Below are 23,754 nucleotides of genomic sequence, written 5' to 3'. Positions count from 1 at the left end.
GTGATTATTTTCCTCCAATAGTTATTTTATGCTCGTTACAAAACAAAACAAAACAAAAAAGTCTTTATACTAAGTATTTTAAAATCAACGCATCTAGTCTGTGGTTGGACGCACCGTGTGCCAACTTGTTAAAAATAAAAAATAACCCCTAAAACACTAACAGAGTAATCTCTTTGACACTAATCGAGTAATTCATATAACACTGACAAAGTAACCATTTACACTAATTGGGTAACCCTGTAAGGCTATAACACTCACGAAGTGACCCCTATGATAGATGTCCACACCATATAACCAACCACATATAAGAATTTGTGTTTTTAATTTTCCAGTCTGTACAATTTTCAATTCTCTTCTTTATTTTAAGAGTTAAGCTTTGAGCGAAACATAAATTTTAATTCTAGTATAATTAGGTATAATCAGGGTAGATGAGGTATTAATTTTTTTTTATTATTATTTATTTATTTATTTATTTTAATGTAGTAGTATTAGTAGGTATGTGTGGGGAGGAAACCATGAGAGGAGAGAGTTAGAGCATGTTCTGATTTACTAAAATAAGCTGAACTCAATTGAATTGAAATGAAATGAATTGTTTATAAGAGAAGGAAATTAGGAGCTGAACTAAATTGAACTTAAATTAAGCTGAAGAGGGTTTCAAAAAAAAAAAAAAAAAAGCTGAAGAGATGAGGCACTTATACTAAAAAATATTGTATCACTTTCCCAAAAAATGTAGTATAATAACCATTAAAAAATAAAAACGCTCGTATATATTAAAAAAAAAAAATACCGTATTGTAGATTTTTCTAAATAAAATAAATAAAAATAGCTCAAATAAATTACAAAGAGGTACCCTCTTACATATAAACTATAAATACAGCAGAGTAAATACAAACAGAGTTTCATCTGAGTTGGGGGAAATTTCCCAGATGATAGAAGTAGTAGTTCATGTTTTGAATAGCAATAACAAATGTCATTTTTTGGTTGATGGTCAAATAAGATGAGTTACGGCTAGTTTAACGTTTTGTTATACTACGTACTTGTATGTAATTTTTGCTAACTTTGTCCTTTTTTATAACGTATTGCATGACTTCATAATATTATATTGGACCACCTAATAATTAATTTCATAAACCTATCAAAACATTTTGGTCTTACATACGTTAGAATTTATTTCATAGTTATGTGACTTTTAATTTTTAGTCTATTAATTATATACTTCTATGCAACCTTTTATGTTTTGCCTTGAGCCTATCAATTTTAAAATATCGTTTGTCTGAGCTTTCCTAGACATTAGAGATAAAGTAAACATGTTAAAAATAGTGAGTAGATGATTGATTGTAAGCTTTTGTTGATTTCTTTTTGATAGGTTTTTGAGAGTTAGTTTTTGCTTTTAATTGTATTGTCTCAATAGGTATTGAAATTTTTTACGAATTATATGGAACATCAATTACATTAAGTAGTGTGTACTGTGTAGGCCAGGTTTTATATTATTTCTATGAAACCATTGTTGTTGTTGTACTTACTACATAATAGTACTACTTTGATTGAGCTTTTAACAAAATAATTAATATAAATTTTCTCTTAACAAAGTTTGTTTAATTTGTTTTTTTAGTATAATAGTACACGCTAGCTAATTTATTACTTAGAGATAGATACATTATTTCAGGACACCACTTCAGAAATACAAACGCCGTGACATATTATCTCGTCTCACTTTTCAAACTAGAAATAATAATGACACATTGATACTTAAGCCTTGATTCCACTTTAATAATGGGGAAAATAAAAATTCATAGAAAATGTGCTTAAGAGTAGTTGTTTATGATAGAGTATAAAACATATTTTTGGGCCTCAACCATCAGGTTAAGCTTTTAGTTGACTTGGTCGTCCTCTAACATGACATCTGAGCCAGCGTGACACAAAGGTCACGGGTTCAAATCTCATATCCACCCCCCACTTTCAAGTGGAATATTAAGCGTTGGGTATGAGGGTTCATACTGCATCCACACTTCTAGCCTAAACGGGCTCTAAATCCAAATTCCTAAGGTGACAACTCTGACATGATACATCTCCTTTAAACTTTACTGTTTACACCATTAAAGTTTCTTCAAAAAGGGGGGGGGGGGGGGAAGTTATTACTTCGTACATGTATGAGTTATTCTACCCCACTTTGATATGAAATTGTTATCATGACACTTTTATGATTCCAAATTTCCAACAAAAGATAAAATAAATTCAAATCAAGCTAAGGGTAAGTTTATCCCTAGTCTTAAGATGAGTCTTTAGACAAGTCTTGAACAAGATTCTAGCAATAATGTCTATCAAAACCCATCTTGAGACTATTATGTTGTCCAATAGTGAGTTGCCAACTCACCATATTAAAATAATTAATAATTATATAAATAAATTAATGTTATAAATATTAATTGGATAAGTAAATTTGGAATGGATCTTGGAATAATATGTGAAATTGGAGAAAGTCTTGTATGAGTCTGAATAATATAAAAGTAATTAAAAGTTAGTGGAAATCTAATGTGGCAGAGTATGAAGTATAAATCTCAGTATTGGGATAAACTTACCCTAAACATATGAAATTGGTGTAGTGAAAGCTTACTTCACTTATGTCCGAAACAACACATTTTGTGTTCAAGGCCCCGAAATAAGAAGCCCAGTGTTTGTAGAGGAAAATACAACTAATTAGACGGAAAAAATATATATATATATATATTTTAATTTCATTTTTCAAATAATTCCATCTTAGCTAATTCTGTTATAAACAGAAAATACAAACGTTGTTTCGGGGTTTTCTGATGTCCTGCGGGAGAGTTACAATTCCGAGACTGGAACCGGACGCCTGTACCTGCAAAATAACGGAGACTCCTGAGAGCTCCGCCTCCAACGGTCAAGTTAGTACCTGATTAAGGAGTAATTAATACGGAAATTAAAGTAATAAGATCTCTCTAGGTGAGAGTGCTTAGTGTTGGTAGTCTGCGTCGTTAGCGAGATTAGCCGGTTGTTGGTGTTCCGTAATATTTCTGTTCTTCTCTGCTTGATCTCTTAACTAATGAGGATTAATTAAGTATTTATAGCCTTGAGAAGCGTGCCACTCTCTAGGTTTAAGGTAAACCTAGGGCTGACCGGGCCTCTAGACTGGATTGGGCCTTGATGGCCGGTTTTCCCATTTGGCATGGGTGGACACGTGGCGTGCCTCGATTGGTCCGTAGAGGACGTATCTGTGACTGACACGTGGCAGGCTCCTATTGGCCTTCGTGAAGGACACGTGGCGGAACCTGGTTGGTCCACTTGTCAGACGGTGATTGGTGGATAAAAATCCCCTAATCATTTGCCCCTCACAGGTGGCACGTGACTGGTCACGTGTCGCCTGTGACAGGTGTCGCACGGTGACAGGCGACGGCCTGCTACAGGTGTCACCTTGCAAACGGCCGAGAGATTTTCCCGCCCAAATCTTGAATTTGGAAGCGACCCTTCGCCTTCTCACTTTGCCTATAAAAGGAAGTGCTGACTTCGGTCATTTTCACATTTGAGAACTTTGCGAGAACATTCGGACCCCTGAACTTGCTCTGACATTTCGGACCTTTTCTGCCTACCGCCTGTTCTGACAAGCCGATTGCACCGGACTTCCAGAACTTCATCAACCGTCACCCGTTCAGGTAACTCAGTTCTCTTACTCTTAATTTTCTTTTTATTTTTTGAAATGGCACCACGGAAGCACACGACACGACCTAAGTTAGTGATCAGCCGGTCACCGGGGACGGCTGAATCTAGGACTAGGAGTGCCGCCTGCCCTTTTCTGGACCCATCTTTGCCCTTTATACAAAGTCCGACTGTATCTGTGTCTATGCAAAACGTGATGGCCAGAACGAAACAGACTGCTATGATATCAAACTCAGACGGCTCCTCCCAAAGGGTGCTCCTTAGTGAAACATCTGACCAGGCGCCAGATGTAGAATTGAAACGAGGCGACTGCCAAGCCGACAGTTCTGAGAGAGGGGCCAAGGTGGTCCCTTCCCATCTTACCGTTGACATGTCTAATTTTCCTCCTGCCCCTTCTAAGGGAGAGGAGGCGGGCCCCTCTGGGAGAGGGGAGGAGTCGTCCTCTTCGGACTCATCAGAGGACGAGTCCGAGTCCAGCTCTTCTGGCCACAGTTCTCCAGGCTCAGAAGAAAAACATAGCCGCCTACAAGAGGCGAGACTTTCTCACGCAGTTGAGAAGGGGGACAATTGGGCGGAGCCGTCCGCCTCTTACAGAGAGGAAAACGCCCCCTACTACTGCATGGTACCCCGGGGCCGAATCGCAACCATGCAAGACAACGTGGCGAGCTTTATTGCTAACCACAGAATGGGCCCGAAATTTTTGCTGTTCGTGCCAGATCTAGAAGACACTGTCGTCTGGCCGGCTGGTACCAGCTATGATGACGGCTGCTTTGGCTGCTATGTGGCGGCCATCAAAGCTGGACTGCGCTTCCCATTACATCCGGCTGTTCAGCGGATTTTAGATGGGTATGATCTGGGGTTATGGCAGTTAGCCCCCAACTCTTGGGTAAACGTACTCGGCTATGTGGCCGGGTGCGAAATGTACGGGGTGGAGCCAAGCTTTGAGGCTTTCGCCCACATGAACTATCTCAGCCGGACCCCTAAGTCGGGAGGTACCGGCTGGTACCAATTAACAAGCCATAGGGGTTACCTCATGACGAGAGGTAAGGCGAACAAATGGAAGGATTGGCGGAACACCTTCCTTATCATTGAGGGTTCAGACACGGAGCTGAACCAACGTTTTAACAAGTGGAATAGGGATCCGCCTCTTCTCGCAGGCGGCCGAAGCATGCCGCCTGTTCCCCCAAAGGCTAAAAGAGAGATCCTAGACAAAGGACTCTTCAAAGTAGAGACTAGGGTGAACCCTACGTCAGGGGTACGAGAGCAAGTACCCCTAAACTGCGTCCCGAGCTTCAAGTGGCTCTATGACGAGTACTTTTTGGCCGCCTGTGGCCTCAGCAGTCGGTGCTCTAGAGGTAGCCGGCCGGACAAATACTCTGTTTTTTCACGCCTTGTTTACTTTGGATTTTTACTAACTTTGCTGTTTATTTCTTGCAGCTGACGCCATGAGTAAAATAACAGCATCCAAGACTGCGGCGGCCATGTTGCGGGCCTCGCTCATGCAACAGTCTTATGCCGACTCCCCCAACAAGGGGGCACCCTTGGTAAGCTTCGAAAACTCTTCCTCTTTTAGTTGTCTTATGCATATACTAACTCTTTTTGTTTTCAGTCTGGCACTCCAAGGGCTTCTTCCTCGCAACAGCCGGACCCCAAGGCCCGGAGGACGACTGTTGCAAGCTCTCCTGGGTCTTCCAGGAGAACAGTGGCGGCTGAGAAGCAGCCGGCCACTTCTTCTAAAACCCCGGCGGGGCCGCCTAGAAGTATGGACAATCACTTGTAAAAACTTTCACACTTGCTTCCTTCTTGACTAGGTCTAACTTGTTTTTTCCTTTCGCTTAATGCAGCCGGCCCTCAGGGGCTTGACTTGGTTGAGGTAGCCAAGTCCATGGTTAAAGTAGTTCCTCCATCTGAAAGGGAGGCGGTCAGGGGTGCCGGCACCCTTGACCTTGATGGGATTTCAGGGGTCCTTGCTGAGGTATACTTAGCATATTTTTGAGTTTTTGAGTTCCAGGACGCCTGTTATCTTTTTTGTTTGGAAGCTGACGCCTGTTTTTCTTTGTACTTAGGCCCTGCTCCGAGTCAACAGCCTTCGCAAGCCGATTGATCGGAAAAACAAAGAGGTAAAGGCCGCAAAAGCTATGGCCGCCTCCAGCTGTGATAAGGCAATGTTTCAAATTGCCCAAAATGAAGTACTGACCATTGATCTTCTTTATTATCAGGCGCAGGCTACCGCCGCTGTTCGGGCTCAGTTAGAGGCGGCCCAAAAGAAGGTTGACGAGCTGGAGGCGACCGTCACAAACCTTAAGGCCGAGCTGAAACCTCTTCGCCAAAAAATGCACTCTTACGAAGCCATGGAGAAGTCTTTGGCCAACGTAAAAGAACGCCTGGTAAGCCAAGAGAAGAGTCTTACCCAAGAGCTCTCGGAAAAGGCCGAGCAAGAGAAGAAAGAGCTCGTCCGGGAGATGGTGGAAGACTCCGCTCAAATCCAGCGCATGACCTGGGAACGACTGTTCCCCAGTGCCGACTTTGCCTCATGGGAAAGAACGTACCGCCAGTGTTCGGAAACATATAATCAACAGATCCTGGCGGCTGCTGAAGAAGAGGCGTTGGAAGGTGCGTTGGAGGAGGAAGAGCCGGTTGTGGCGCTTGTGCCACTTGGGGGTAAGGCATCAAAAGAGGGTGCAGCTAAAGCCGAGTCCAGCAAGAAGAGTGCTGACCAGGCGGCAGCTGCTGATACTGAACTGCCCCCTTCTTAAGCTTTAAGTATTTTTTCCACGGCCTGCGTGCCGTTTGCTTTGTAATTACCCGGCCAGGGGGCCGGGGTTTTGAATATTCTGCTGGTCTTTAATGACCGGCTTATTTTTAATCAAATTTTTGTTTTGGTTCAAATTTGTCTAAGTATTCCATATCTAATATCCCTTTGTTCACTAGACCGACTGTTGTGTATGGCCGAACGTTAAGACAGGTACAAATAGTAAGTATGCCGCCTATGCCCCTGGACGACTGGTGGTCTGTTTCCAGGGTAGATGATCAGTCGGCCATTTATTCAATCGGTATTCGAACTATTTATTCAATTGGTCTGACCAAGTAAATAGTATTACCTAGTTGCCAAGGAATTAAGTAGGATAACAAGCGGCGGGTGCCGGTTGTTTCCCTTTATTGTCAATGTTGGCTTTTAACTCGTAATTTGTTAACCTAGCAAGAGTATTGGTTGAGAGCCCTTGTTTATTAAAAACAGGTGGACGACTCATACCTTTTAGGCTCCATACTAAGTTTGAGTGACTATTAACCTAGGAGTTACTTAGTCTTCGTCACAATCTAGATTGAGTAGTAGAGGTACCAGGCGGCGTAGGCCGGCTAGACCCCTTGATTCGCCAATGTTTGTTGGCTATTAACTCAATAGGTTACCTAGTAGGAATAGGGGTTTGAGTGCCCTTGTTTGTTTGAAACAGGCGGACGACTCAAACTTTTTAGGTTTTATACCAAATTTGAAGGAGTGACTATGAGTTAACGTTGGAGTTACTCAGTCGCCGTCACTTTTGTTTGAGAAGTAGAGGTGCCAGGCGGCGTAGGCCGGCTAGACCCCTTGATTCGCCAATGTTTGTTGGCTATTAACTCAATAGGTACCCCCTGCATTTATCCCAAGTAATACAGGCGGTCATCTGACTCAGATGTCAACTGCTACCACTGGTTTGGTTAGTGATAGAGTTATCTTTGTCTCAAAAACAGCTACGTGGTTGCCCTTGGGGACAGTCGTATAGGTGCCGTGTAATTAGTTTATAGAACAATGTTCCACCCAAAAGGGAGCTGCTCTCTGCGACGAATTTCATCCGGAGGGATGCCGTCGGACGCCTGCTATGATGTTGGGACAGGTCGTATTAGTTTTGTAGATTTGATCAGTTGGCTTGGCGCCTGGTCTGATCATTCGGCCGGTGGCCTTGGTAAGTTCTTGGTGAACGTAGGTGCTAAGTAAAAGAAGGGTAGCCGCCTGTTAGGCGCAGGGTCGGCCAGGCCCTAATCTTTTTAGCTAAGTATTTTGAGTAAAATACTCAATGGAGAGTAGCCGACTGTAAAGGAACAGACGGCATGCCCCTCAGAAGATAGAGTGAAAAAACTCAATGGAGAGTAGCCGACTGTAAAGGTACAGACGACATGCCCCTCGTAATACAAAATTAAATAGTAAGTGCAAACTTTATTAAGTAGCTCTTTACTTTACATCTCTCAGAAGAAATATTTTTTAAGGTTATCTACATTCCAAGTTCGAGGCAACGGTTGTCCGTCTGGTGTTTCCAGACGGTAGGTACCGTCCCTGACTTCCTCATAGATTCGGTAGGGTCCTTCCCAGTTGGGAGTTAGTTTGCCAGACTCATTAGCCCTACCAACTGCTTCCATTTTTCTAAGTACAAAGTCCCCTACTTTGAGTGGACGCCTGTGTACTTTTTTGTTGTATGATCTAGTCATTCTCAGGCGATAGATCTCATGGCGCAAAACAGCATTGCCCCTCTTTTCAGTAAGTGAGTCTAATGCCAGGCGCATGGCTTCCCAGTTTGCCTCTTCGTTATACAGCATTACTCGAAGAGTCGGCTCGTAGTGTTCTATTGGAAGAACAGCTTCTGCACCATAAGTTAGGAGGAATGGAGTTTCTCCAGTCGCCCCTTTTTCAGTCGTCCTAATGGCCCAGAGAACATGTGGTAGTTCATCCGCCCATAGGCCGCCTGCTCGTTCAATCTTTTTCTTGACACCGTCTGAGATGATTTTATTAAAGGCTTCTACCTGGCCGTTTGCTTGTGGACGACCGACAGATGCAAAGTAATGTGCAATTCCTTGGTCTCCCAACCAGCTTTTGAGAACAGGCGTCTCAAATTGGGGACCATTATCAAAAACCATAGACATGGGAACCCCGAACCGAGTGATGACGTTTTTCCAAATGAATGAAATTACATCTTTCGTCTTGATTCCCTTTACAGCCTCCGCCTCTACCCATTTAGTGAAGTAGTCAACGGCAACAAGTATATACCTTCTGCCGCCTGTAGCAGGCGTATATGGACCCAGAATGTCCATGCCCCACTTAGCAAACGGTAGTGGGCTGTGAATGGTAGTGAGGTCAGTAGCCGGACGGTGAATTAATTTTCCAAACCTTTGGCACTTGTCACATTTTTTCACCATCTCCATTGCATCTGCTTCCAAAGTAGGCCAAAAGTAGCCCTGCCGCCTTGCCCTTTGAGCAAGCATCCTACCACCTATGTGAGAAGCACAGTAACCAGAGTGAAGATCATCTAGTATCTCTCGTCCCTTTTCAGGAGTAACACACTTTAAGAAGGGTTGAAGGTACCCCCTCTTGTGAAGTTCTCCCTGTATCATTTCAAAACAGGAGGATCGTTTTTTCAGTGTTGCCGCTTGTTGAGGATCATCCGGCAGTGTACCGTTTGTCAGATATGCCCTGATTGAATCCATCCAGGTTGAGCTTCTGTCTAGGATTCCAATAGGGTTTTCAATAGGGTTTTCCTCGATGCTTCTCTTCTCCATTACTTCCCAAAAAACAGTTCGAGGAGTATCTGAGGAGGCGGATGATGCTAATTTTGACAGTGCATCTGCCTGGTTGTTTTCTGATCTCGGCACTTGGATCAGATGGAAATCCTCAAGGGAGCCGACTGCTTGTCGGACCGCCTGTAAATACTTGATCATGGCCGGATGGGTTGCTTCGTATTCGCCATTGTACTGACTCACTATCAATTGTGAATCAGAACAGGCGTCTATTTTTCTTGCCCCTGCCGCCTTGCACATGCGGATCCCGGCTAGTAAAGCTTCATATTCTGCCTCATTGTTTGAAGCCTGAAAACTGAAGCGTAGAGCATACTCGAACCTGTCGCCCTCTGGAGATTGACATACGACGCCTGCTCCACAACCATTTGAAGTAGAGCTTCCGTCCACATATACCTTCCAGACTTGGTCTGGAACTTGAGAGTCAGGAGGACGAGTCATCTCTACAATAAAGTCAGCAAAGGCTTGCCCCTTCACTGCTTTTCTAGGCTCGAAAGTAACTTCGAGGCTCTGTATTTCTATGGCCCATTTGATCATTCGTCCTGACGACTCCATGATGGTAAGGGGCCGCTTGATTGGTTGGTCGGTATACACGACGACTGCATGTGCCAAAAAGTAGGGCTTCAATTTTTTAACAGCCATGAAGAGTGCAAGACCAAATTTCTCCACTAGGGGATACCTCAACTCGGCATTTTTCAGTACGTGACTGACAAAGTAGACCGGGAGCTGACAGCCGTCCCTTTCAGCAAGGAGCACAGCGCTTAACGCATGATCAGAAACAGCCAGGTACATGTAGAGATCTTCTTTGGGCAAAGGGCTGACCAGCCTCGGCAAGGAATGCAAGTGAACCTTTAATTTCTGGAAGGCGGCCTCAGCATCCGGCCCCCATTCGAACCTTGACTTTTTCTTAATTGCCTGGAAAAAGTATAGGCATTTGTCGCCTGATCGGCTTAGGAATCTCCCCAAGGCCGCCAGACAACCTGTTAACTTCTGAACCTCTCGGACGGTACGAGGCGACTGCATGTCAATGACCGCCTGTACCTTCTCAGGGTTCGCCTCTATTCCTTTCTGATTGATAAGGAATCCGAGAAATTTCCCAGACTCAACTCCAAATACACATTTCTTGGGATTGAGCATGACATGGTGCCGCCTGAGTGTGGCGAAAGTTTCTCGGAGGTCCGCCAGATGATCTTTCTGAAGTTTAGTCTTGACAATCATATCATCAATATATGCCTCGACGTTTCTCCCAATCTGATCAAAGAACACTGTGTTTATCATTCGTTGGAAGGTAGCCGGGGCATTCTTAAGACCAAACGGCATGACCGTGTAACAGTATAATCCCTGATCAGTGACGAAGGCCGTCTTCTCCTGATCTTTCTTCCATAAAGGAATTTGATGGAAACCAGAATAGGCGTCCATAAAACTCATCAAGGCATGGCCGGCTGTTGAGTCGACCAGGTTATCAATTTTAGGCAGAGGGTAACTGTCTTTGGGGCACGCCTTGTTCAAGTCTGTGTAGTCTACACACATTCGCCAGGAGCCATTCGGCTTTTTTACAAGCACCACATTTGCAACCCAATCTGGGAAGTAACATTGTCGAATGAACCCTGCATCAAGTAATTTTTTGACTTCGGCGGCTGCCGCCTGACCTCTTTCTTCACCATGGTTCCGCTTCTTTTGCCGTACCGGCTTCTTTTTCGGATCCACAGCGAGTTTATGTACTGCCAGATCAGGACTAATGCCTGGCATTTCATGGACTTCAAATGCAAAGATGTCCTTGTATTCTTTCAACAGGTTGTGAAAGTCGTCACCAAGGTTTCTCAGAGCAGTCGTCCCAACTTTGACTGTTCGGTCAGGACGTGAGTCGTCTAATATCAGGTCCGCATGCTCACCAGCCGGCTGAGGGCGGAACTCATCCGGCCGCTCCTCTGCCAATGATTGCTATTTTCTTGCTTTTCTTGCGGACTCTGTCTGGGACGCCTTTCTCTTTTTGTCGCCTGTTTCTTGGACAGGCGCACTCTCCTTGACATTGTCAAGGTCTGTTTTTTCTCCACTTGACCCAGTGGCCATAACAGTGGGCTTGACATCCGAGAGATAGCACTCTCGGGCCATCCTCTGATCTCCCCTTAGGGAGCCGACTGTTCCATTATCCCTCTCAAACTTAAGCAGCATAAGAGACGGGATTATAACAGCCTTGGAATTATTCAGGGTTGGTCGACCCAGAATCATGTTGTAGGCCGAGAGTTCCTCTACTACTAGGAACCGGACTACCATGTGTCGTCCTTCCCCTTTTTCGCCCAGGCGAATGGGTAAATCTACTCGTCCCAGTGGGTGGACGACTCCTCCTCCAAACCCTATTAAAGGGTGGGAGGCCGGATGTATGCAGTTCGTCTGATATTTCAGTTTTGACAGACATTTGCTGCTGATGAGATCTGAGGAGCTCCCGGTATCTATGAGAATTCGGCCAACTCTCTGGTTGGCCACTTTACATTCAATAACGAGAGGGTCGTCATGCGGCCCCCTTACCCCTCCTAGATCCTCTTCAGTGATGACAATCTCAGGAAATGTATATTTGGACGGCCGTTCTTGGTGAACGGAATTTACATCTAACCGCCTTATATTATCTTTGTTGCCCCTAATAGTGGGGCCGCCTCCTGAGAAGCCGCCTGCAATGGTGTAGACGACTGCATCATCTGTATCAGAACTGTCAGCCTGTTGATTCTTTTTGGACGACTGCTTTTTTGAGGAAGTGTTCCCCGTAGGTTTCTTGACATAAGTGTCAAGATCACCTTGCTCAGCCAAGCGGTCTAGGTACCGCATGAGACTGATGCAGTCATTGGTGTGATGACCAACGTCATCATGATAAGCACAGATTTTATCTTGGTTCCGGTTGTTTGCAGAACCCTTCATGGGGAGCGGCTTCTCAATTGAGAACCGTCCCTTTATTTCTTTTAGGATAAACTGGTTATCCTTGTTAAACACATACTTTGGGGAGTATGGTTTGAATTCTTTTTTCTTTTTCTGGGCCGGCTGTTTAGAGGAATCAGCCGCCCAGACCTCTTTTCTTTTCTCATCTTTGTTGGACGACTGTTTCTGTCGTCCCTCTCTTTTGTCGAACCTTTTCCCGTCCGACTGTTTTATTGTACACAGATCAGTCGCCTGTATATAGGCTTCTGCTTCAATCAAGGCCTCTTGAAGAGTCGCCACCCTTTTTCGAACTAAATCAAATTTGAAGGTAGACCCGTCTTTGAGACCTCTAAAAAAGTCAGTATAAGCTACCTCATCCGGTAACCCTTGAATCTGTATTCTCATCAGATTGAACCGCCTGATGTAAGAACGAAGCCCCTCCTTCTCGCCCTGCTGAATTGTTCCCAAATCAAGGGTCGTTTTCTTCGCAGGGATGTTCATAGCGAAGTTGGAGGCAAATAAGTAAGCAAGCGTCCTGAAGCTGTTTACACAACCAGTCGGCAGGTTGCCGAACCATTGCTGTGCAATTCCCTTGAGAGTCGCTGGGAAACACTTGCACCAAGTGGGATCATCCAACCCTTGAAGGTACATCAGGTTGGTGAATGCCATTAGGTGGTCTTCTGGGTTAGTAGTGCCGTCATAGGCGCCTACTAGAACATTTTTTACTTTGGCCGGCTGAGCGGCTTCAGTAATTTCCTTGGAGAAAGCCGATGGCTGTTCACCAAGTCTAAGCAGCCGTAGCTGCCAGTCCATAGGTTGGACGTTTTTTGCTGCAGGTCCACCAAATGGAGGTGGCTGCATAAAATACTGTTGTTGCGGCACAAATGGTAAGTTTGGTACCGCCTGGGCACTATGAAAGCCGGACTGACGGGAGGTGCCGCCTGACTGACTCTCATGGTACGACTGAGTATGCCTCATCGAGGCATTTCGCAAACTGTCTTGAAAATTTGAAGTAGAAGCCGACTCTGATAATCAGTCACTCTTCTTCTGCTCTAGCAGGAGCCGAGCATCTGTGAACGTTTGCTTTGACCCATCCGCCTGAATATGACGAACCGGTTTCCTATTTCCCGTAGGATAACGGAGTTTTGTGAAATCAAGAGCAGGTGGCTCTCGCTTCTTAGATTTAGGATGAGGAGTCGCCTCTCGCCCTTGAACTGGCTTCCTCTTCAGTGAAGTGGAAGGTTTCTTGGCCGACTGCTCTTTGACTGAAGCAGGCGGTTTTTTGTTGATCAACTCTTGAATCTCTCCCTTGAAGTCCCTCATGAAGGTCATGAGTTCGTTCCTTGTGATGGGAGCAGACCCATCAGTCGGCTGTTGCCGAGCAGGCGGTGCGCCTGCTGGCTCGCTTCCTTTTTGAAGATGCTCCCGTTCCCTCCTTTCGGTATGACGGGTACGTCGGGCCCTTAGGGTCCCGTCTGGAGCTGTATGAGTTTCAACTTCAAATTCACTTTCGGTATCATGGTCCGACTGAACTTGAGGATCGTCTAGGGGACGCCTCTCTTCAGGAGTCGGTACAGACTTGGATGCCATCTCTGAAGTACTCTCCCCACAGACGGCGCCAAATGTTTCGGGGTTTTCTGATGTCCTGCGGGAGAGTTACAATTCCGAGACTGGAACCGGACGCCTGTACCTGCAAAATAACGGAGACTCCTGAGAGCTCCGCCTCCAACGGTCAAGTTAGTACCTGATTAAGGAGTAATTAATACGGAAATTAAAGTAATAAGATCTCTCTAGGTGAGAGTGCTTAGTGTTGGTAGTCTGCGTCGTTAGCGAGATTAGCCGGTTGTTGGTGTTCCGTAATATTTCTGTTCTTCTCTGCTTGATCTCTTAACTAATGAGGATTAATTAAGTATTTATAGCCTTGAGAAGCGTGCCACTCTCTAGGTTTAAGGTAAACCTAGGGCTGACCGGGCCTCTAGACTGGATTGGGCCTTGATGGCCGGTTTTCCCATTTGGCATGGGTGGACACGTGGCGTGCCTCGATTGGTCCGTAGAGGACGTATCTGTGACTGACACGTGGCAGGCTCCTATTGGCCTTCGTGAAGGACACGTGGCGGAACCTGGTTGGTCCACTTGTCAGACGGTGATTGGTGGATAAAAATCCCCTAATCAAACGTTATTTAACAATCTAAGCCAATCATCATGTTATAAACATGATAAATGTATCCATATATGTATGTATCCACATTCCACATTAATGTATCCACATTCTACACTCACTAGTCTCTACAATACCTAGAGAAACCTTAATTTATTATATTGATCAACTTTTTATTTATTTAAATCACGTAAATAACAGAGGAAGCTTGATTAATTAATCATTTTCTTAATAGATTATATGTATCATATATTATTCATTCATTCATCTGGAGAATCAGATTGCGTTTGAATAACAGTATCTCGAAACGTGCTTAGTTGATTATATGAATCATACAACCTCTTGAGCAATGGAAAGTCGTTAATATCCATGTCGAACAACTTGATTGCACAATCTATCTCCGGTGCCAAATACACATCTGCAAGTGAAACTTGATCACCAGTAGCATATTTGGTAGCATGTTGTTTTAACAACTTCTCCAATGCTGCAAACCCTATTATATATTGATGTTTTGCCAAACCCTTCTTCTCATTTGACCCAAGTCTGTCTTCAATATATTTTTGCACTTGTATATTTACAAACGGTTGTAAACTTGAGGCTACCAAGTTTGCAACCTGTTATTTTATCATTTCCGTACGTACAAACATTAAGTACTACGTGTTAGTATGGTAACGTAAAATAACATAACATAGAATTAAGTCACCTCTCAACGATATAAATTTAGAAATTAAGAAAAGAGAAAAATAACTGACCTGGTAATTGAGAATTCTTTTTAGAAGATCATTTGGTGGAGGCAACAAAGAGGGTTGAGGATTGTTTTGGGGTTTTTTGTACGTACCCGAATGGAGGGTATGTACGTCCCTCGAGAGACAGATCCGCAATGCAACACTCGAACGGCCCGATCACCTGCAAAACAACGGACCCCAGGGGGCCGGAGGTCCGCCTCCGGCGATCAAGTTAGTGATCGATATAATGTATTTTTAGAGAGAAAAAATAGAGAGAAGGGAGAGTGATTGTGGGGAGCATGGCCCTTGGAGAATGAATTAACCCCCCTTGAACTGATGTGAAGATCAGTATTTATAGAGCATTGGGATATGTGCCTTTTAGGTCATTTAACCTAAAAGGCTCTAGGTTTATGGGCTTAGAGCCCATTATCACTCTTCTATCATCGAGTGACACGTGTCATGCTCTAATTGGCTCATAGAGAGTTGAGCTTGCGGACACGTGTTGCGGTGGCATTGGTCCACATATAGAGGGTAATTTTACCCCAAACATTAGCCCCTCGGAAGGGGTAATTTCTCTTTCAAGAGGAATTGCTTCTTTCGAAATCAAGGCTTTGCCGCTTGTTCAAAAGCTCTTTGGTCGGCATGTGTCTAGGTCAATAAAAGAGAGATTTGATTAACTTGGAAAATTTGATACCTTATATGGTATGACATTTTCTAAGTTAATCAATCATAATAATGATTGCCGCTTGAACTAGACAGATGACGACTTTCATTTCTTTATGCCCCACTATGGTAGGATATTTTCGAGACGTTTGATATCTCATAAGGCAGGAGGCGAATGGCCGCCTGACAAGACAGGAGGCAAATGGCTGCCTGGAAAGTTTTGTAATTATACTTTCAATGTCCTTTTACCCCATTGGGAGGACTTGTATAATTTCTGAAGGTAATCTAGGTAAGAACTTCGGCCGGTCACCTACTGATGTCTTTTAGACATTCGGTTCCCGAAAACTTAGTCGTTCTTTAGATTACCCAGGTCAGGCGACTATGAGTTGACCAATTAGGTCGTTCAATCTTTGCCGTCTGCATGTGTTCGTAGAGCAATGTGCCACCCAAATGGGAGATGCTTCTCCTCGACGAATTCGCCCGAATGGGCGTCGTCGGTTATCTGACTCATGTTGGAGCAGACGGCCTTACTCATGTTGGAGCAGACAAATTTATAGAAAACAGATAACCATTTGGCCATTAGCCTCATGTCTTTTTAAGACGGTTTGTATAGCCACTAAGTTTTTAGCTTAGTTTATTATCCGGCCATTGGCCTCGATAGCCTCTAATCATGAAACAGTAGCCGTTTTCCATTTGTACTAGAACAGTTGGAAAACTCTATGCTTTTTAGATTTCACTTTAGATTAAATCAAACAACTGCGAGTGCTGCCTTAGCATTCGGTAGGGCCGCTTGATGTTTTAGTAGAGCAATGTGCCACCCAAATGGGAGATGCTTCTCCTCGACGAATTCGCCCGAATGGACGTCGCCGGTTATCTGACTCATGTTGGAGCAGACGGTCATACTCATGTTCGAGCAGATTGTGGCCGTCGGCCTCTAATAATAATAATATCCGGCCATTGGCCTCACGTCACTTGGACGTTAGTTTAGCTACTAAGTTTTAAACTTAGTTTATCATTCGGCCATTGGCCTCACGTGACTTGGACGTTAGTTTAGCTACTAAGTTTTTAACTTAGTTTATCATCCGGCCATGGGCCTCACGTCACTTGGACGTTTGTTTAGCTACTAAGTTTTTAACTTAGTTTATTTAATTAATGAATCAATAATAATAATAATAATAATAATAATAATAATAATAATAATAATATTCAAATAAGCTTTAACCGTCTTACTTGAAGGACCATGAAAGGCCGGTTGCCGAGCTTAACCGAATACGAAGGTTGCTTGACATTTATGCCGCTTGACCATAATACTCCCAAAGAGTCGATCTCACAAATATACATGCGGCTTCTCATGCTCACATCAGTGAGAGTAAGATACATACTCTTGAGGTGATGTTGCTCCACTTATATGAGAGAGCAGCTTCACATATAAACATGCGGCTCCACGCCACTTAAGTGAACTTGCAGCTCATAATAATGCTGCTAGCCGACTGGACTCCTTAAGGTGAGTCGGCGTATTTTCTGCCTGGAGCATATGCAATGACAGCCGGATTTGGAGTTGCTTTAAATGCTTAAAAATCAGAGCCGGAGATATTTCAGCTCCTTGCTAGAGTGCCATGCGACATCTGCCGCTTGCTTTCAATTTAGTTTGCCTCCTATGCTAACTCATACAAGATAGGACGCAAGTTCTCGGAATCCGACTGCTCTTTTCCCATTTGCGGCTGCTTGGGTAAGCTTGCAAAGGGGTGAGCATTCTTGCTACTTTACTTATTCAACCTTGAAGTGCCGAGTGTAACAAAATACCACAATGGCTTCATGTTTTAGTGTTACAAACGGGCTAGAGCTGCTGCCAGACGGTAGTAGCCAGATGCTCTGCTTCTTTGACATATATTCCTTGATAGCACTAATTTATATAAAAGAAAGCCCCTGCTATCGGTAATGGGAGCTAAGCAGCCCCTGCTCACACAGACGAACACATCCAACTTGGCATTAGAGCCGGTTGACAATCATGTCACTGAGTTTGCAACTTATTTGGCTTAGTAGCCGTTGGACTAAGCTCACAATGATGATAATGATGATCAGAGCATCCGGATGTGTAGGGGAACAAAGCAGCCCCAGTCATCGAGCTCAATGAGCCAATGAAACATCCGGTGTTAATGAAGAACAAAGCAGCCCCTACGGCTGTGCTTATTTGATGAGCGAAGCATCCATGCAGCCGGGTTGAGCATGCACGAAGCAGCCCTTGCAGCCGGCTTTTAGGGTGATTAAAGCAACCACTTATATGAAGAACATAGCAGCCACGCGGCCGGCTTTGATAAAAGAACAGAGCAGCCCTTGAGGCTGGGATTGGTTGGGCGCAAAGTAACCCTGCAGCCGGACTTGGTTGAAGCAGGATGCAGCCCCACATTCGGCGTAATCGGGAACAAAGCAGCCCTGCAGCCGCCTTGATTGTGATCACCAGCCGTCACCTTTTATAGTGGTAACCGGCTGCTTTAATACGAGTCGGCATTTTTGCCACTTGGATTGGAGCAACTGGGGCTGGCTGTGGGCTTCAATTGAGAATAAAACAAGGGGTAGCAATATATACATACGACATTTTTGCCACACACCCCTTGCCGCTTGTACCGTACTTCTCACATGAGTACATGTTTGGAAGATAATTGTATTAGTATCAATCATAATGCCGCCTAACTTGATGCCGCTTGCTAAGAACTTGCAACCAGTTTTCTTGTTAGCCAAACCGGTGGGGTTTTAGCTTATTCTTAATCATCAAAGACTTTTATAATGATAATGTAAGTAGTAGTGCTTGAGTGTCATGCGGCACCTTTTTGTTCCCATGCAAAATTATAGTGTCAGCTAGCTCATACCAAACCACTTGGCAGTTGTGTGTTTGTATGCAAGGTGGCTTGATGTCAGTAATAACACATAAAAGTCAACATGCGGCTCTTGTAAATTATTTGGAAATATACTTGCCTTTTTTCCACCAAAGTTGTATATTTATAGAAAAAGGTAGATTAGTTAGGTAGGCGGCTTTCCCACTTTCTTCTTCCTTTAACAAAGATTGACTAATGATAATGATGAGCAAAATAGCCGCATGTGTTGATGAACAAAGCCCCATGCGTCCCTCCAATTAAAGAAATATTGGAGTAGCTTGATATGATAATATTTATCATAACAATTATTTCCTTCTACAATCATAATAATGATATGATAAAAAGTATAAAGCTTACAAGCTTTGCTGCATGCGGCCACTTTGACTTAGTGGTGAATGTAGAAGCTACGCAGCCGGCTTTGAGGTTGATTAAGGCAACAATGGCAGCCGGCGTCGAGGTAGGACAGGAGGCAAAGCTGTCGCACTTAATTGTGGCAGATAGCAGCCCTACAACCGGCCTTAATTTTTAGAGCAAAGCTGCCCCATTCCGCCTGTATTACGGTTGTTGGACTAACTATGGTTGCCGCTTGAACTAGCTTACAATCGAGCTCTTACTAGCTCTCCGTGCAGCCGTTTCTCTAAGATTATAATCATGCGCAACCCGGCTAACACCATGGATAATGGTAACCAGCTGCTATAATGAGTCGGCATATTCGCCGCTTGTATTGGAGTTAACTTAGGCTCCTGACTGATTGAGAAGCTACTTGGTTGTCTTATAGTCACAAGAGGCTTTGCTTGATAGTTTGAGTCGGCATTTTTGCCGCTTGGATTTGCAAAGTCGCTTCCTCACATTGACCCGGCGAATATTAGCCTCTTGCATATGTGAAGTTGAAAGTTTGTTGGTTGTATAGCATACATGGCCGGTTGTATATACTTGTGTATAATACCAGCTTGTTGTTAACTAAGGCCGGCTGTAGCATGAACTCATGCTATTACGTGCGGCTTTACATATATCTAGATATATGCATATTTATTTTATAATGATATCACACTAATGCCGCATGTATATCCTTGTAAATAGGATATTACTCTTCAAAATCTTTGACATATATAAACATGAAAAATAACACATGGGAAGAGTAAGCTAGCTAGCTGCTTGAGAATGAATAACCAGATGCTTGGATTATTTCATACGGCTGCCGCCTCTTATTATTTTCATGCTTGAGAACTCAAGCTACCAAACTCTCTGCTTATTCCTTTATTATGCATGAGAATAATAAAGAGGAACCTTATTAAAACAAATGGAGTACGTAGGTAATCACCACTTTATTAAAACAAATGGAGTACGTAGGTAATCACCATTTTATTAAAACAAATGGAGTACGTAGGTAATCACCATTTGATATTGCCGCCTGGCAACTTTTTCCACCAAGCTCATGCAAATTATAAGATGGGTTAACTCATCATAATAATTATGATAGAATGTCGCTTGCTGCAAGAAGTAGCAGACGCCAAGAAGCTTGCCGACGCCTATGTAATACATACAAACTAAGCTAGTAGTATTGTCTTTGCGGCAAGAAATTTAGTAATGCCGCTTGTGTCTTTGTAAGAGAGCTCTTGTACTACAATGGGTAACAAGCAGTCTCTACCACTTTGCTTTATTTTGTTGTAGTGTACTCACGCACATAATCCCAGTCGACTCGACGTTAGAGCCGCTTGTATATTAATGGTGGAGCAGCTCAATGGTGCCGCTTGTATTAGCAGTGTTTGAAAGCTTGGTGGTTTTGTGGCATACATGGCCGGTTTATATGCACTCATGTAGTTGGGCATCCGGCTGAGCATACGGCTGAGCTTATTAGTGGGCCGTTTGTAGCATAGATGGCAGCCACTTTGAGTTTAAATAATTACCACTTGTATTAATTATACAAGTTGAGGCTTCCTCATGAAGGACGGATGCTCAAGCTTAGCCGCATGTCCCCCACTTTGTTTGTTTAATTAAAAACCATTAAATTGTTCTCTTTTTTACAAGTTCCATTAGCTGTCATAACTAGTGGAGTAGAATGCTTTGGCCGTATGTCCCCCACTAATTTCAAGAGTTTATTCTTGAAAAAACATTTTGCATAATACAAATATTAACATATATATATATATATATATATATATATATATAATATATATATATATATATATAATATATATATTATATATATATATATATATATATAGTATCAAATTTCAATCACAATGATTGGCAGCATGCCGCCTGCTTTATTGCATACGGATGCCGCCTGTCCTATCTTCAAGCAAATAGCTTGGATAGGCTTGAATTAATTTTGCTAGATGTCTTGGTCTCATGATAGAGTACGAATGTTGCATCTAGCTGGCTCAGTAAATGAGCAATGATTAAAATAGCATGCGGCTACCGCTTGTATGCATCCGGCTGGTTGAGGTGGCCTGAGCATGCGACCGACTCATAAAATGAGTCAGATTAAAATAGTGGAGTTGGCCAATTTAGCCGCCTCACCCCTAATGTACCATCCTCCAACTTAGATCAAATGGCATTGCCTTTTAACCATCCATTAAGAGAATAAAAGATGCATGATTTAGTCTGACAAGCCTTCTTGACCGTCTGACTCTTGACATTCGGCCTCAAGACACCAGATGTACACAGCATCCGTACAGATGTGCCTCCCCACAGAAGGCGCCAAATGTTTTGGGGTTTTTTGTTCGTACCCGAATGGAGGGTATGTACGTCCCTCGGGAGACAGATCCGCAATGCAACACTCGAACGGCCCGATCACCTGCAAAACAACGGACCCCAGGGGGCCGGAGGTCCGCCTCCGACGATCAAGTTAGTGATCGATATAATGTATTTTTAGAGAGAAAATAGAGAGAAGGGAGAGTGATTGTGGGGGGCATGGCCCTTGGAGAATGAATTAACCCCCCTTGAACTGATGTGAAGATCAGTATTTATAGAGCATTGGGATATGTGCCTTTTAGGTCATTTAACCTAAAAGGCTCTAGGTTTATGGGCTTAGAGCCCATTATCACTCTTCTATCATCGAGTGACACGTGTCATGCTCTAATTGGCTCATAGAGAGTTGAGTTTGCGGACACGTGTCGCGGTGGCATTGGTCCACATATAGAGGGTAATTTTACCCCAAACAAGGATACTTCTCTTCCAAATACATTATTATAGCAGAGGACTCAAAGATGACAACATATAATGATCATATATGGTTCCTTATACCCTATGGGAATCCATTTGCCAAAATGTTTACCTCGATCGGTCCCTTATACCCTATGGGAATCCAATTGGGTGGGTGAAAACATCCAATTTGCCTTTAAACGGCCAATTCACCAAATTACGACTTGCACCGATTTCATTAATTCAAGTCTACCACGAACATTTATGACAAATTATAATGATCATATATGGTTCCAAACGACATTATATGACTCCAAGATGTATCTCCTAAATTTTCAAGCCTTTTCAACAATAGTCCCCGAAACTTCAAAAATTTGTCAAAAAACGTGGATATTAGCCTTTAATTTTCGAATTTTTTTTAGTTTTATTCGTCCGGAATTAAACATTGTTTACCTTGGTCCCTTATACCCTATGGGAATCCAATTGCCAAAATGTTTACTATGGTCCCTAATATCCTCCGGAAGTCCAATTGGGTGAGCGGAATCATCCAATTTGCCTTTAAACGGTCAATTTACTGGTTTACCACTTGCATAGATTTCATTCACTCAAACCTACCACGAACATTTATGACAACATTTAATGATCATTTATGGTTCCAAAAGGCATTATATGACACTGAGATGAATCTCTAAAATCTTATTTCTTTACGACATCGGGATCTGAAACCTTCGAAATTTCTAAAAAAACATGGATATTAATCTTTAATTTTGGAATTTTTGACTTTTTTTCGGACGGAAATAAAAATTTCCGAAATGTTTACCATGGTCCCTAATACCCCCCCCCCCCCCACGGGATTCAAATAGGGTGGATGGAACCATCCAATTTTCCTTTAAACGACCAATTTACCGGTTTACAACTGGCACCGATTTAATTAACTCAGGCCTATTACGAACATTTATGACAACAAATAATGATCATATATGGGTCCAAACGAAATTATATCACCACAAGGTGTATTCCCTAGTATTTCAAAACTTTTAGACACCGGGCCCCGAAAACTCCAAAATTTCTCAAAAAACGTTGATATTAGCCTTCAATTTTTGAATTTTTTGACTTTTTTCGCCCGGAAATAAAAATTGTCAAAATATTTACCATGGTCTCTAATATCCTCCGGGAGTCCAATTCGATCGGTAAGTGGAACAAATCAATTTGCCTTTAAATGGCAAATTTACTGATTTACAACTTGCACCGATTTCATTAATTCAAGCCTACCACGGACATTTATGACAACATATAATGATTATATATGGTTCCAAATGGCATTATATGACCCCGAGATGTATCCCCTAAAAACTCGAGTCTTTTCATCAAAGGGTCTCGAAACCTCCAAAATGTCTCAAAAACCGTGGATATTAGACTTCAATTTTGGAATGTTTTGACTTTTTTTTCGCACGGAAATAAAAATTTTCGAAATGTTTACCATGGTCCCTAATACCCTCTGAGAGTCAAATTGGTTGGGTGGAACCATCCAATTTGCCTTTAAACGACCAATTTACCGATTTACAACTTGCACCGATTTCGTAAACTCAAACCTACCACGAACATTTATGCCAACAAATAATGATCATATATGGTTCCAAACGACATTATATGATCCTGAGATGTATTCCCTAAAATATCAAGGCTTTTCGATACCGGACCCTGAAACCTCGAAAATTTCTTAAAAAGCGTGGATATTAGCCTTTATTTTTGGAAAGCTTATATTTTTTTCGCCCGAAAATAATAATTACCGAAATATTTACTATGGTCCCTAATACCCTTTGGGAGTCCAATTGGATGGGTGGAACCATCCAATTTGCATTTAAACGACCTATTTATCAGTTTATAACTTGCAACGATTTCATTAAATCAAACCTACCACGAAAATTTATGACAGCATATAATGATCATATATGGTTCCAAATGTCATTATATGACCCCGAGATGTATTCTCTAAACTTTTAAGGCTTTTCGACGTCGTGCCCGGAAACTCCAAAATTTCTCAAAAAGCGTGGATATAAGCTTC

Source organism: Chenopodium quinoa, unplaced genomic scaffold, assembly GCF_001683475.1.
Source record: "Chenopodium quinoa cultivar QQ74 unplaced genomic scaffold, ASM168347v1, whole genome shotgun sequence".
NCBI lineage: Eukaryota > Viridiplantae > Streptophyta > Magnoliopsida > Caryophyllales > Amaranthaceae > Chenopodium > Chenopodium quinoa.
The sequence above is the reverse complement of the archived record's forward strand: the minus strand, read 5'-3'. Positions refer to the sequence as shown.